This window comes from Carcharodon carcharias, chromosome 20 (assembly GCF_017639515.1).
Source record: "Carcharodon carcharias isolate sCarCar2 chromosome 20, sCarCar2.pri, whole genome shotgun sequence".
NCBI lineage: Eukaryota > Metazoa > Chordata > Chondrichthyes > Lamniformes > Lamnidae > Carcharodon > Carcharodon carcharias.
In genome coordinates, this window is record NC_054486.1 from 109,870,190 (window position 1) to 109,882,724 (window position 12,535).

Here is a 12,535-nt window from a genome sequence, read left to right on the forward strand (position 1 = left end):
TCTTTATACAGAGGGTGCTTCGAATGTTCAAGCAAGTATCCATAAACTCTTCTAAAAAGGTCATTTGTTAGCTACATGAAAATATGGTTTATTAAGAGGTCTGAGTGGCAAGCAGGATAATAGGATTAGACTGGGTGGGATATTAAAGAGCACAGGGTGTGAGCAAGAGAGTGGGATTAGACTGGGTGGGATATTAAAGGGTATGGGGAGTGAAGAGAGTGCGATTGGACTGGTGGGATTTCAAAGGGTAGAGAGGTGAGCAGGAGAGTGGGACTAGCTTTGATGGGATATTGAAGGATAAGGGGAGTGAGCAGGTTAGTCAGATCAGCCTGGGTGGGACAGACAGTAGGTGGGGAGGGGAGATAGGGCAGAAAACCAGGAAAAGAAAAAGTGAACCAACTGTGTTTCTGAAATGAAACCCATCTTTCTTTATCTTTGTCCCTGCTGCTATTTATTGGAGTACTTGAACATATGCCATCTCCAATCCTGTTCGGATTAATCCAGGTGTCCAATGTTGGAATTGCCCTATCTGACAATGAACTTTCAATTCTTGTTCTGGGACCTCAAAAGACTTCCAGGAGCAAGAAATAGGAATTCAGATTAAAATGGCCAAAGGGTAGGAAGGATAGGGGACATTAAGAGGAGTTATGTTGGTTCTGTTGAAAGGTCATGAGGACTCGAAACGTCAACTCTTTTCTTCTCCGCCGATGCTGCCAGACCTGCTGAGTTTTTCCAGGTAGTTCTGTTTTTGTTTTATGTTGGGGTAGAGTCAAGTTCTGAGTGGAATAGCTGTGGGACCAGTATTGGAACCTCTATGTTCCCAATGTAATCTTCCATTTCAATTCAGATGTTTCAATGGGGATAACAGCAGACTTTAAGAGGACATAGACAGACTGGTGAAATGGGCAGGCACAGGGGCAATTTAATGTGGATAAGTATGAAATGAAGCACTTTGGGAGGAACAACATGGAGAGGCAGAACAGTCCAGTTTTGATGGGGGTGCAAGAGCAGATATACCTTGGACACATATTCACAAACACTTAAAGGTTGCAAGGCAAGTTGAAAAGATTATTTAGTAAGCATACAGGAACCTTAACTTTATAAATAGAGGCACTGAATACAAAAGCAAGGAAATCATGCTAAACCTTAATAAATCACTAGTTAGTATATAATTCTGGTCACAGCAAGGATATCAAAGGATTGGGTACAGAGAAGGTTTATCAGGATGATACCAGGCATGAGGGATTTCAGTTATACGGTGAGACTGGATTGTTCTCCTTGGACAGAGAAGGTTAAGGGGAGATTTAACAGAGGCATTCAAAATTATGAATGGTTTGATAGGGTAATTAGGAGGAAACTGTTCTCTCTGGCAAGTGGGTTGGTAACCAGATGTAAGAAATTTAAAATAATTGGCAAAAATAACCAGAAGGGAATTGAGGGAAGTTTTTTTTCCCACAGATGGATGTTAAGATCTGGATCGTCCTACCTGAAAGGGTGGTGGAGTTAGATTCCCTGAGAACTTTCAAAAGGTGATTGGGTGTGTATTTGGAGAGAACTCATTTACAGAGTTATGGGGGGAAAGCTGAAGTGTGGCCCTAAATTGGACAGCGGTTTCAAGGAGCCAGCTTGGGCATGACAGGCCGAATGGCCTCCTCCTGTGCTGTGAGATTCTAATAGTCTAGGTACACACAGACAGGTGAACTGGAGGAAGCACTACAAAATGAGTCGGTGAGGCGGGGGTTGGGGGGGGGGAGGTGTTTGCTAGTGTGGTTGGGGAGGGTTTAAACTAGAATGGCAGGGGGCTGGGAACCTGAGTAGGGAGACAGAGGAGGGGGAAACAAGGATAGAAACAAAAGACAGAAAAGTGAGAAGCAAATGTGGAAAGCAGAAAAAACAAGGGCAAAAAACAAATGGGGTCATACTGCAAAATAAAGCTAAAATGACTAACAAGGTTAAAAAGACAAGTCTAAAGACATTGTATCTTAATGCGGAGCATTCGCAATAAGGTAGATGAATTAACAGCGCAAATAGATATAAACGGTTATGATATAGTTGCAATTACGGAGACATGGCTGCAGAGTGACCAAGGATGGGAACTGAACATCCAGGGGTATTCAATATTTAGGAAGGGCAGACAAATAGGGAAAGGAGGTGGGGTTGCACTCTTAGTAAAGGAGGAAATCAATGCAATAGTGAGGAAGGATACTGGCTCGGAAAATCATGATGTGAAATCTGTTTGGGCGAAGATAAGAAAAACCAAGGGGCAGGAAACGTTGGTGGGAGTTGTCTAGAGGCCTCCAAACAGTAATGGAGATGTAAGGGAAGGCATTAAGCAGGAAATTAGAGACAGATGCAATAAGGGTACAACTGTAATCATGGGTGACTTTAATCTACGTATAGATTGGACAAACCAAACTAGCAATAATACTGTGGAGGACGATTTCCTGGAGTGTGTGCGTGATGGCTTTTTAGACCAAAGCGTTGAGGAATCAATTAGAGAGCAGGCTATCTTAGACTGGGTATTGTGCAATGAGAAGGGATTAATTAACAATCTTGTTGTGCAGGGTCCCTTGGGGAAGAGCAACCATAAAATGATAGAATTGTTCATTAGGATGGAGAGTGAAGAAGCTGAATCCGAAACTAGGGTCCTGAATCTAAATAAAGGGAACTACGAGGGTATGAGGTATGAGTTGACAATGATGGATTGGGGAACAAGGTTTGACAGTGGATAGGCAATGGCTAATATTTAAGGAACATATGCATGAATTACAACAATTATTTATCCTATCTGGCGCAAAAATAAAACAGGAAAGGTGGCTCAACCATGGCTTACAAAAGAGATTAGGGATAAAATTAGATCCAAAGAGGAGCCATATAAAATTGCCAGAAAAAGCAACAAGCCTGAGGATTGGGAGCAGTTTAGAGTTCAGCAAAAGTGGACAAAAAGATTGATGAAGAAGGGGAAAATGGAGTATGAGAGTAAACTTGCAAGGAACATAAAAACTGATTGATTCTATAAGTATGTGAAGAGAAAAAGATTAGCAAAGACAAACGCAGGCCCCTTACAGTCAGGGAAATTTACAACAGGGGAAATTATAATGGGGAACAAAGAAATGGCAGAAGAATTGAACATATATTTTGGTTCTGTCTTCACAAAAGAGGACATAAATAATTTCCCAGAAATGTTAGGGAACCAAGGGTCTAGTGAGAGGGAGGAATTGAAGAAAATCAGTATTAGTTAAAAAAAAAGGTGCTAGAGAAATTAATGGGGTTAAAGGCTGAAAAATCCCCAGGGCCTGATAATCTACATCCCAAAGTACTAAAGGAAATGGCCCCAGAAATATTGGATGCATTGGTGGCCATCTTCCAAAATTCTATATACTCTGGAGCAGTTCCTGCAGATTGGAGGGTGGCAATTGTTACCCCACTATTTAAAAAATAAGGGAGAGAAAAAACAGAGAATTACAGACCAGTTGGCCTAACATCAGTAGTGGGGAAAATACTAGAGTCTATTATAAAAGATGTGGTAACAGAACATTTGGAAAGCATTAACAGGATTAGACAAAGTCAGCATGGGTTTATGAAAGGGAAATCACACTTAACTGATCTACTGGAGTTTTTGAGGATGTAGCCAGTAGAATAGGTAAGGCAGAACCAACGGCTGTGATGTATTTGGATTTCAAAAAGGCTTTTGATAAGGTCCCACATAAGATGCTAGTGGGCAAAAATTAAAACACATGGAATCGGGGGTATTATACTGGCATAGATTGAGAATTGTTTGACAGACCGGAAACAGAGGCCAGAATCTTCTGTCCAGTGTGCAGGGGTGGGCCGCGTACACTGATGCATCAAATGACACGCGGTGATGTCGGGCGTGCGTCCTGACATCACCACGCATCGTTCCGATCTTCAGTTCGGCGGGCGCGCACCGAACTGTCAAAGGCGTGTTAAGGCTGTTAATAATCTAGCTGAAGTAACTGTCAGGGCTGCCCGTCCAACCACGGGTGGGATGAGGTTTCATGAAGGGTTTATTAATTCAGCAAAATTCATGAACATGTCCCAGCCCATGTGACATGTGAAGGGACATGTCTGAATAATTTTTTAAATTCTTTTTTCAATTTTTGATAATGAAATTAATCTCCCTGAGGTAGCTCCGTGCCTCAGGGAGATTTCTACCCTCTTCTGCATGCAAGCGCGAAAAAGCGCGGGCCCCAACTCTCCCCCCTCCCCCCGCCCGCACAGGTAGCGTTCAGCTCTTCCGGGTGCGCGTCACACTGGGCAGGCCAATTAAAATGGCGGCGCGCAGCCGATTGCGAGTGGCGACCTGCTCCGCACCCGCCCATGCCCACTCCCAACTGGCCCGCCCGAGGGGGAGAAAACTCTCCTCAGAGTGGGAATAATTGGGTCTTTTTCCAGATGACAGGCGGTGACCAGTGGGGTACCGCAGGGATCAGTGCTTGGGCCCCAGCTGTTCACAATATATTTAAATCACCTGGGTGAGGGAACCAAATGCAATATTTCCAAGTTTGCTGATGACACAAAACTGGGTGGGGTTGTGAGTTGTGAGGAGAATGCAAGGGTGATTTAGACAAGTTGTGTGGGGGGCATACACATGGCAGATGCAGTATAACGTGGATAAATGTGAAGTTATATGCTTCGGTGTGAAAAACAGAAAGGCAGAGTATTTTTTAAATGGTGATATATTGGGAAATGTGAATGTACAAAGGGATCTGGGTGTCCTTGTGCACCAGTCAATAAAAGTAAATAGGCAGGTGCAGCAAACAATTAGGAAGGCAAAATGGTACGTTGGCCTTCATTGCAAGAAGATTTGAGTTCAGAAGTAGGGATGTCTTACTGCAGTTATCCAGGCCTTGGTGAGACCACACCTGGAGTATTGCATGCAGTTTTGGTCTCCCTACCTAAGAAAGGGTATACATGCCATAGAGGGAATGGAGCGAAGGTTCACTAGGCTGATACCAGGGGTGGCAGGACGGTCGTATGAGGAAAGATTGGTTTGATTGGGCCTGTATTTAGAGTTTAGAAGAATGAGAGGGGATCTGATTGAACTGTAAAACATTCGAACAGGGCTAGACAGACTGGATGCAGGGAGGATGTTTCCCCTGGATGGGGAGTCTAGATCCAGGGGCCACAGTCTCAGGATACAGAGCAGGCCATTTAGGACTGAGATGAGGAAAAATTTCTTCATTCAGAGGGTGGTCAACCTGTAGAATTCTCTACTACAGAGGGCTATGGAGGCCGGGTCACTGAGTATATTCAAGAAAGAAATTGACAAATTTTTGTATATTCGGGGCATCAAGGGATATGGAAATGCGGGAATATGGTGTTGAGACAGAGGATCAGCCATGATCATATTGAATAGCGGAGCAGGCTCGAAGGGCCAAATGGCCTACTCCTGCTCCTAGTTTCTAATAGAAAAACAGCATTTCATTTAAATGGAGAGAGATTGCAGAACTCGAGGTACCGAGGGATCTGGGTGCCCTGGTATATGAATCCCAAAAAGTTACTATGCAGGTTCAGCAAGTGATTTGGAAGGCAGATAGAACATTGTCATTTATTACAAGGGGAATGGAATATAAAAGTAGGGATGTTTTGCTAGTCATACAGGGTGTTGATGAGATCGCATCTGGAGTACTGTGTACAGTTTTGGTCTCCTTATTTAAGAAAGGATATAAATGCATTAGAAGCAGTTCAGAGAAGGTTCACTCAACTGATACCTGGGATGGGGAGGGTTATCTTACGAAGAAATCCAACTACAAGAAGTTGTATTTTTACGTAAACAGTCAGGTAAAAGAATAAAAACCTATAAGCGGATTTGAAATTCCAAGAGAAATAGGCTCTAATGTAGTAAATGGCACTTCACAGGAATGTTATCAAACAAAAACTGACACTGAGCCACATATGCAGATAGAGGAAGGCCTTAAATGAAGACAGGGAGGCAGAGAGGTTTTGGGGGAACTTCCAGAATGTAGGGCCTAAACAGCTGCTGCCAATGGAGGAGCAAATAAAATTAGGAATGAGCAAGAGACCAGAATTGCAGCAAAGTATAACAAACAAGAGAATATCAGAGAGAGAGAAATTAAGTTGTGATTAAACTGAACAGAATTCTGGTTGGATCAAAACTCATGTACCGCATCCAGTTCTGGTCACTGAGACACAAGGAAGATATTCAAAGGCTGAAGAAAGTGCAAAAAGCCACAGGGCTGATCATTTGGTCAGGGGATTGAGTTATAAAGAAGTGCTGCAGAAACAAGGCTTTTTACTTTGAGAAGAATTGACTGGTGATTTTCTGGAGGTACATAACATTGCAAACAGGATGGAAAAGGTAGACCAAGAATATTACTTGTCCTATTCTTAAGGTTTCAGGTTCAAGGTAATGCACAGGTTCAAACTAATAAATGACAATTTTAGGACTGATTTGCTCTTCAAACAAAGTGATCAACATTAGAATCATAGAACAGAATGATACAGTACAGGAGGCCATTCGGCCCATCATGCTATCCATTTAGTCTCATTCCACTGTTTCTTTCCAGGAGGCCTGTAAATGGAATGGACTCCCAGATATGGTAGTGGAGAAAGACATCCTGGATTCAACTGGGTACCAGAGTAAGGAGACTGATAGCAGGATCTTTCTGGATGAAGAGTGTCCCGCAACCATTTCTACCTTGTGTAATCCATGCTTAGCTCAATGTGTGCTGCGTACTGTCGGACCTGTTGCTGCAATTCAATGCTGCAATCATATCTATCTGAGAGGGTCTCAGCACAGTTGGAACCCGCTGCACCTCCCTCAATCTCCCTGCCTCCAACAATCTATTGACAAGAGGTTGACCACCAATTCTGATTTCCTTCGTCTTCTCTTCTACCCTTTACAACCTCCTACAACAAGGCACTTCAAATGGTTTCATAAACAATAATGAGCCACACTCACTGCACTCCTTACAATCTAAAACTGGGTGAGCTGCTGTGTTGTAACATGCACCTACTGTGTTTCCCTCTAAATAACACAGATGCCACAGGTAGCACTTAGACAAGTGATGAAAAGAGCTTTTAACACATCAGTAATCATCTTGTGTTTACTGTACACCAATAATGAATGTTGTAATGTGTTACTCTCCTGCTGAAGGGAAGTTTCATTGTTACTTCCTTTTGTTCCTTCATACAGTTAGACTTATATTAATGGCCAATCACAACTGCATCTCCATCAGAACTGGCAGATATGTGGCATGGAATGAAGATCAGTAACACAGTGTGCAACCGAACCCAGCTAACACACTGAGCAATTGAGAAGATACATGACCGTCTAGCAATAGCCAAGCACCATGATATATGGGTGGTGGAACACACAGGCAGCACAATACACCAGGGACAACAACTCAAAAAAGAAATGTAATAATCATATTCCTCCATCCCATCTACAAAAACATTTGCATTTCTATAGTGCCTTTCACAACATCCCAAGATGTTCTACAGCCAATGAAGTACTTTTGAAGTGTGGTCAGCGTTCTAACATAGGAAATGCAGCAGCCATATTGCGCACAGCAAGCTCCCATAAACAGTAATGTGATTATGACCAGATAATCTGTTTTTAGTAATGCTGATTGAGGGATAAATATTAGCCAGGAGACCAGAGATAGCTTCCTGTTTTTCTTTGAATAGCACTGTGGGATGGTTTGTATCCACCTAAGAGAGCAGACGGGGCCTCAGCTTAACATCTTGTCTGAAAGACGGCACCTCCAACAGTGCAGCACTCCCTCAGTACTGCACTGTGAGGGTCAGTCTGGATTTTTGCGCTTAGGTTTCTGGAGTGGGACTTGAACACATAACCTTCTGACTCAGGGGTGAGAGTGCCACCCATTAAGCCATGGTTGACACCCAACCCACCTCCTCATCATAACCCTCAATTCCTCCTCTCTCGCATCTCTTAAAGCCATTTCCAGCACTGCTTTGAGATCTTGCCCTGCCATTTAGTCCAGATTGTTGTCATTCTTACTCAAAAAGAAGTTTAATCCATCTTTCTAAATTCATAATTTTTAAACTGATCACATCTGGTATTTGAACTCACTGTCACAAACGAACAAATTTCCACAATCAATTTTTTGAATTCCAATTTATAATCATACCAGTTCAGCCCAAAGTCTCTTCTTAACCTTCTCTTACAAATTATGATATCAGCATCTCTCATTTGCTCTACTCTCAAGGGCAAAATGATCCTTGATTGATAGATCGCTATCCTGATCACTGTGGCAAAAATTCTGTCTTCAGTGCTGCTCTGTTAAATGTCAAACTCTGGCAGGGGAACAAACAGGAAGATCCAGAGTAATAATGAGCAGAAGTAAGGTAGCTGCAGGCAAATCCAAGATTGGAATGAACTGAAGGTTCACTGAAGGTAGTGGAATGGGCAGGAGGGCGTGCGAACGGAATGAGCTGGAGGCAAGAAATGAACGGGTAGCAAGCAGGAAAATTCAGGCAAGACCAGACATCTTGCCACTTCTTGCTGGAATGTTGCGGCACTGCCAGTATCATTCTAAGAGCAAGCGTGCACTTTGTGCCGTAGGACCAACCAGCAGCTGTGGCAGCACTCTCAATGCCAGGAACAGTCAATACGCCTTCTCTTGTGTAATCACATTCTCGGGAAGGTGCAAGGTGAGCCTGGGGTCGACAGGTGGTCATTTGATGATTAACATGCGAGCAATTAATGCGTCTACAATTCGATCCAGGTTTGAAGATCACATCATACAGGAATGTAGTTATGCAATGGAAAGTGGAGGGGGGAAAAAATCCAGTGTTTAGGTGGTAGAGTCTTCCTGCAGTGGGTGTGAGTGCAAGATAATGGTATCAGTTAAGCCCAGGAGTAATTTTCAAAGCAGAAAGGTTCCAATAAAATTAAAAAGTCCTTTTACTTTCTAGTTCAGGTTTGAAGCTTTCCAAACTGATACTTGGCATTTCAGCTGGATAGTGCAGTCAATTGGGTGTGTGTGGTTGACCCACTAGTGAATGCACTGTCCAGTGAATTAAAAAGTCATACAGACCAGTAAGATCCCAAATTCTAGGTCTGACCTAAGCTAAATTGGCTGATCCTAGCTGGGGCAGCAGTCAAATTTCCCTTAGCATTCCTGAGTCAGAACTGGAGCCAGAGCAGTGACAGTAGGCCAAAGTCCCTGTTTCCAGTCGCTATCAAATTTGGATCCTGAGCAAGGACAGGATAGGGCTGTGAGTGAAATCCAACCCCCATCTTCTCCTTTTAATTGACTGACTTGCCCGTTAATACTTGTTGTTTTAGTTCATGCACGATAAGGAAGCTTCCCAGGAGCATCTTCAGGGCCCCTTTTCCCAAACCGTCCTCCAACAGGACAGCACAGGCACAGTATAGTGGGGCCGGGGGGGCTTGTGGACAAGTCTGTCAACAAACTTAGGAGCACCTCCAGTTGACAGCCCTGTACGCAGCAGCACTTCACCATCCTGCTCATAATGCCCCCTACAAACATAATTCTAGTTCGGAAGAATTGGGTGTAGCATGGAGCAGTGTATGGGAGTTTCATTGCCCCTGATTTTGAAATCCCTCCCAGTTTATTACTAAACACCCATCACATCCACCATGAGGCTTGGTTTGTGAACCTTAGTATTTATCCATCGTGCAGCAAGAAATTTTGTCACGTTGAGGGGTTTGCATCATAGGTGCAGCCCCCGTGATGGGTGGGTACAGCCCCCTCCATCGGCACAGCCTCTTCAAGGTACATGGAAAGCTGTGTGATCCTAGTGTGCTGCTCTGCATCTGAGCTGAACCTAACCAGCAAGCTGACTCTCAGCTTCAAAGAAAGAAAACAAAGAGGAAAAAGAGAATGAAGGCAGTGAGTGTTAAGCAGTGGGAAGGCACCTCTCACAAAAGGAGGGCTTTCCAAAATACTCCACCTGTATCTATCCCGGCTCTGCTCCATCTGTGCCCAAGCCAGCACAGCTCGACCCAGGGTGTACACTCAATCCTAACACCCAAAGTGCAAAGCAATGGGAGGTTCAGCAGTATTGTAGGAGTATAACTAATGGGAGGTGGGTGAGGAGCTGGCACAGGAGCTGTGCATCAGAGGGGATATGTGTGGATAGATTTCATTTTCTCTAAGTTAATTGTGGATGAGGCTTTTCTTTCGGTGAATCATCATTAGCACGCGAGCATAAGCTGAGCTGCAGCAGTCTGTTTGACTGCAGAGGGTGGAACACCTGAGCCTGATCCTGTTCTAATGTCCCGAGACAGAGACAGAGAGAGAGAGAGAGAGAGAGAGATGAATGTCCCGAGAGAGAGAGAGAGAGAGAGAGAGAGAGAGACAGAGACTTCAACAGCTATCAGTGGCTGGTGTTAAGCAGTGGGACGGACCCTGGTTGATTTTTTAATCACCCACTGAGGCAGGCAACACACAGCATAGAGCAGCGATCAATCACAGTGACCTTGATGTCCAGTATACTGGTTAATTTTTAATGATAGTAAAGTTGTATTCAGAAAGCAGACAGCCAGAGAGAACGAGTTCGAGAAACTGACACTAAAGCATTACATCCTAAATCACCTCGAACACAAAAAGGAATAATGTAGAGAGCCCTTCCTTCTAGTTCTGAATAAAACGACTCCTTAAAAGGAGCTGGAAAGTATAACAGGAAATTGCTGTTTTTAACTTGCGTCCTCCCAGTGCCCTTCTAGGTGGGATGAGGTTTAGCCAACCTTTTCCAAGCCTTGGTGAGCCTTACTGAAACCTCACAAATAACATTGCAAAAACAGAAAGCATCAACCCCAACTGAAGGCTGCATCACACACACAGCAAAGCTTAAAAGCACAGGCATTTGGTCTGACACACTCCCTTCTCCCTATAGTCTCCCATCTGCAAGTGGATCCTGTTGAGAATGATGCCCCAATTCCTACCTTATTCTTCAAGGTGTATTGTTTGGTTCCAATCTGCTCTGTCCCTTTAAGGGTGTAAGGACTTATGACTGTAAATGGGCACAAGCTCAGCCTAAACCAGAAGTTAACTGCTCCTGGGCACAGCTGCAGGTCAATTAGCGGATCCTTTCTGCGGCTGGGAAAGTTTCTCTGAGACCAGCAGGAAATGCCTGGCTTTCTCCTTTTTGACTGTAAAGCACTTTGGAACATCCTGAGGATGCAAAGGGTGCTATAGAAATACAAATCCTTTATTTGTTTTTGTTTAAATGAAGCATCCAGAGTCAGGATGCAGCAATCTGCCCAGGTCAGAGGAAGCAAAGGACAAAATGAGATACATCAAAAAGCTGAGGTTAGATGATGCCAAGCCCAGCCTGCAAGTTACTGGAAGAAAGAAGACTCTGATCAAACTGAGGAACGTCACAGCTCTGAGTTCACTGGGTAAGAATGGGTTACAACAGGAGATGGTGCAACAAATGTGGATTTTAAAGGGGTGCAGGAGTGGGGCAAAGGGAAAAAGGGCAAAGAGCACAGAGGGAGCAGGTGCGCGGCAGAGGGAGTGAATGTGGGGCAGAGGGTGTGGGGGTGGGCAGAGTGGGCACATGGCAGAGGGAGTGGGAGCAGGGTAGAGGGAGTGGGTGTGGGGAACAGGGAGTGGACACGGGGCACAGGGATTGGGCACAGGGAAGAAGGAATGGGCACAAGACAGAGGGAATGGCTGCGGGGAATTGGGAGTGGGCACAGGACAGTGGGAGTGGGCGCATGGCAGAGGGGGTGGACACAAGCAGAGGGAGTGGGCATGGGACAGAGGGCATGGGCACAGGGACTGGGAGCTGGGCAGAGAGAGTGGGAACTGGGCAGAGAGAGAGCGAGCAGGGCAGAGAGAGAGAGGGAGCAGGGCAGTGGGAGTGGGTGCTGGGCAGTGAGGGTGGGTGCTGGGCAGTGAGGGTGTGTGGTGGGCAGTGGGAGTGGGCACTGGGCAGTGGGAGTGGGCACTGGGCAGGGTATTTGACGCACAGGAAAGGAATATGTAGAGGAACACGAGCAGCAAAATAACCAGGTGAATTAAAAACTGCGCAAGCTGGAAATCTGAAAACAATGCAGCCAGAAGCCTGGATGTATTGTTTTGAATATGGAACATTCATCGTAAGGTTTTTCACTGAACATCTGTGCCTGAAATAATAATTCTGTTTCTCTTGCTCCACGAAGGCTAACTGACCCTCAGTGTTTCTAGCATTTTCTGCTTTTTGATTCAGATTTTCCCAACCGCAGTAATTCCTTCTGTTTACCTCCCTCTAGTTCACCACTGCACTCCGTACCTCCTTCCTCTATCTCGCCCAGCTTTTCAAATCCAAACTAGGTGTCACCTACTTTCCTCTTTTAGTCCTTTTGGCTCTGGTAGGTTGCTGAACCCTGAGGCTTTGACACTTGTTTCTTGCAGTGTCCAGAATTATTGGAATTATTTGGAGAGTGCTGGGATGTATCATTAGAATGTGGCTGGGTTTGATAGAAAGGTTTTGGTGGGGGCAGGTGGAGGGGAGGTCCAGGTAACAGAGCCAAGGTAACTGAGGACGGGTGTAGGGATGCACAGGAGACCAT

General features: G+C 44.7%; 1 protein-coding gene across 2 annotated transcripts in view; it reads right to left on the minus strand.

The window, feature by feature from the left end:
• nudt14 (nudix (nucleoside diphosphate linked moiety X)-type motif 14) overlaps window positions 1-12,535 on the minus strand; it is a 94,431-nt gene that overhangs the window by 67,614 nt on the left and 14,282 nt on the right. Inside the window, exon 1 of one of the 2 annotated variants that reach the window (XM_041213782.1) lies at window positions 10,922-11,085. The exons of the other annotated variant lie outside the window; for it this stretch is intronic. The gene's annotated coding sequence lies outside the window, so the exon portion shown is untranslated. Of the gene's footprint in view, window positions 1-10,921; window positions 11,086-12,535 lie in introns of those variants that run through there. 2 annotated transcript variants of the gene reach the window in all.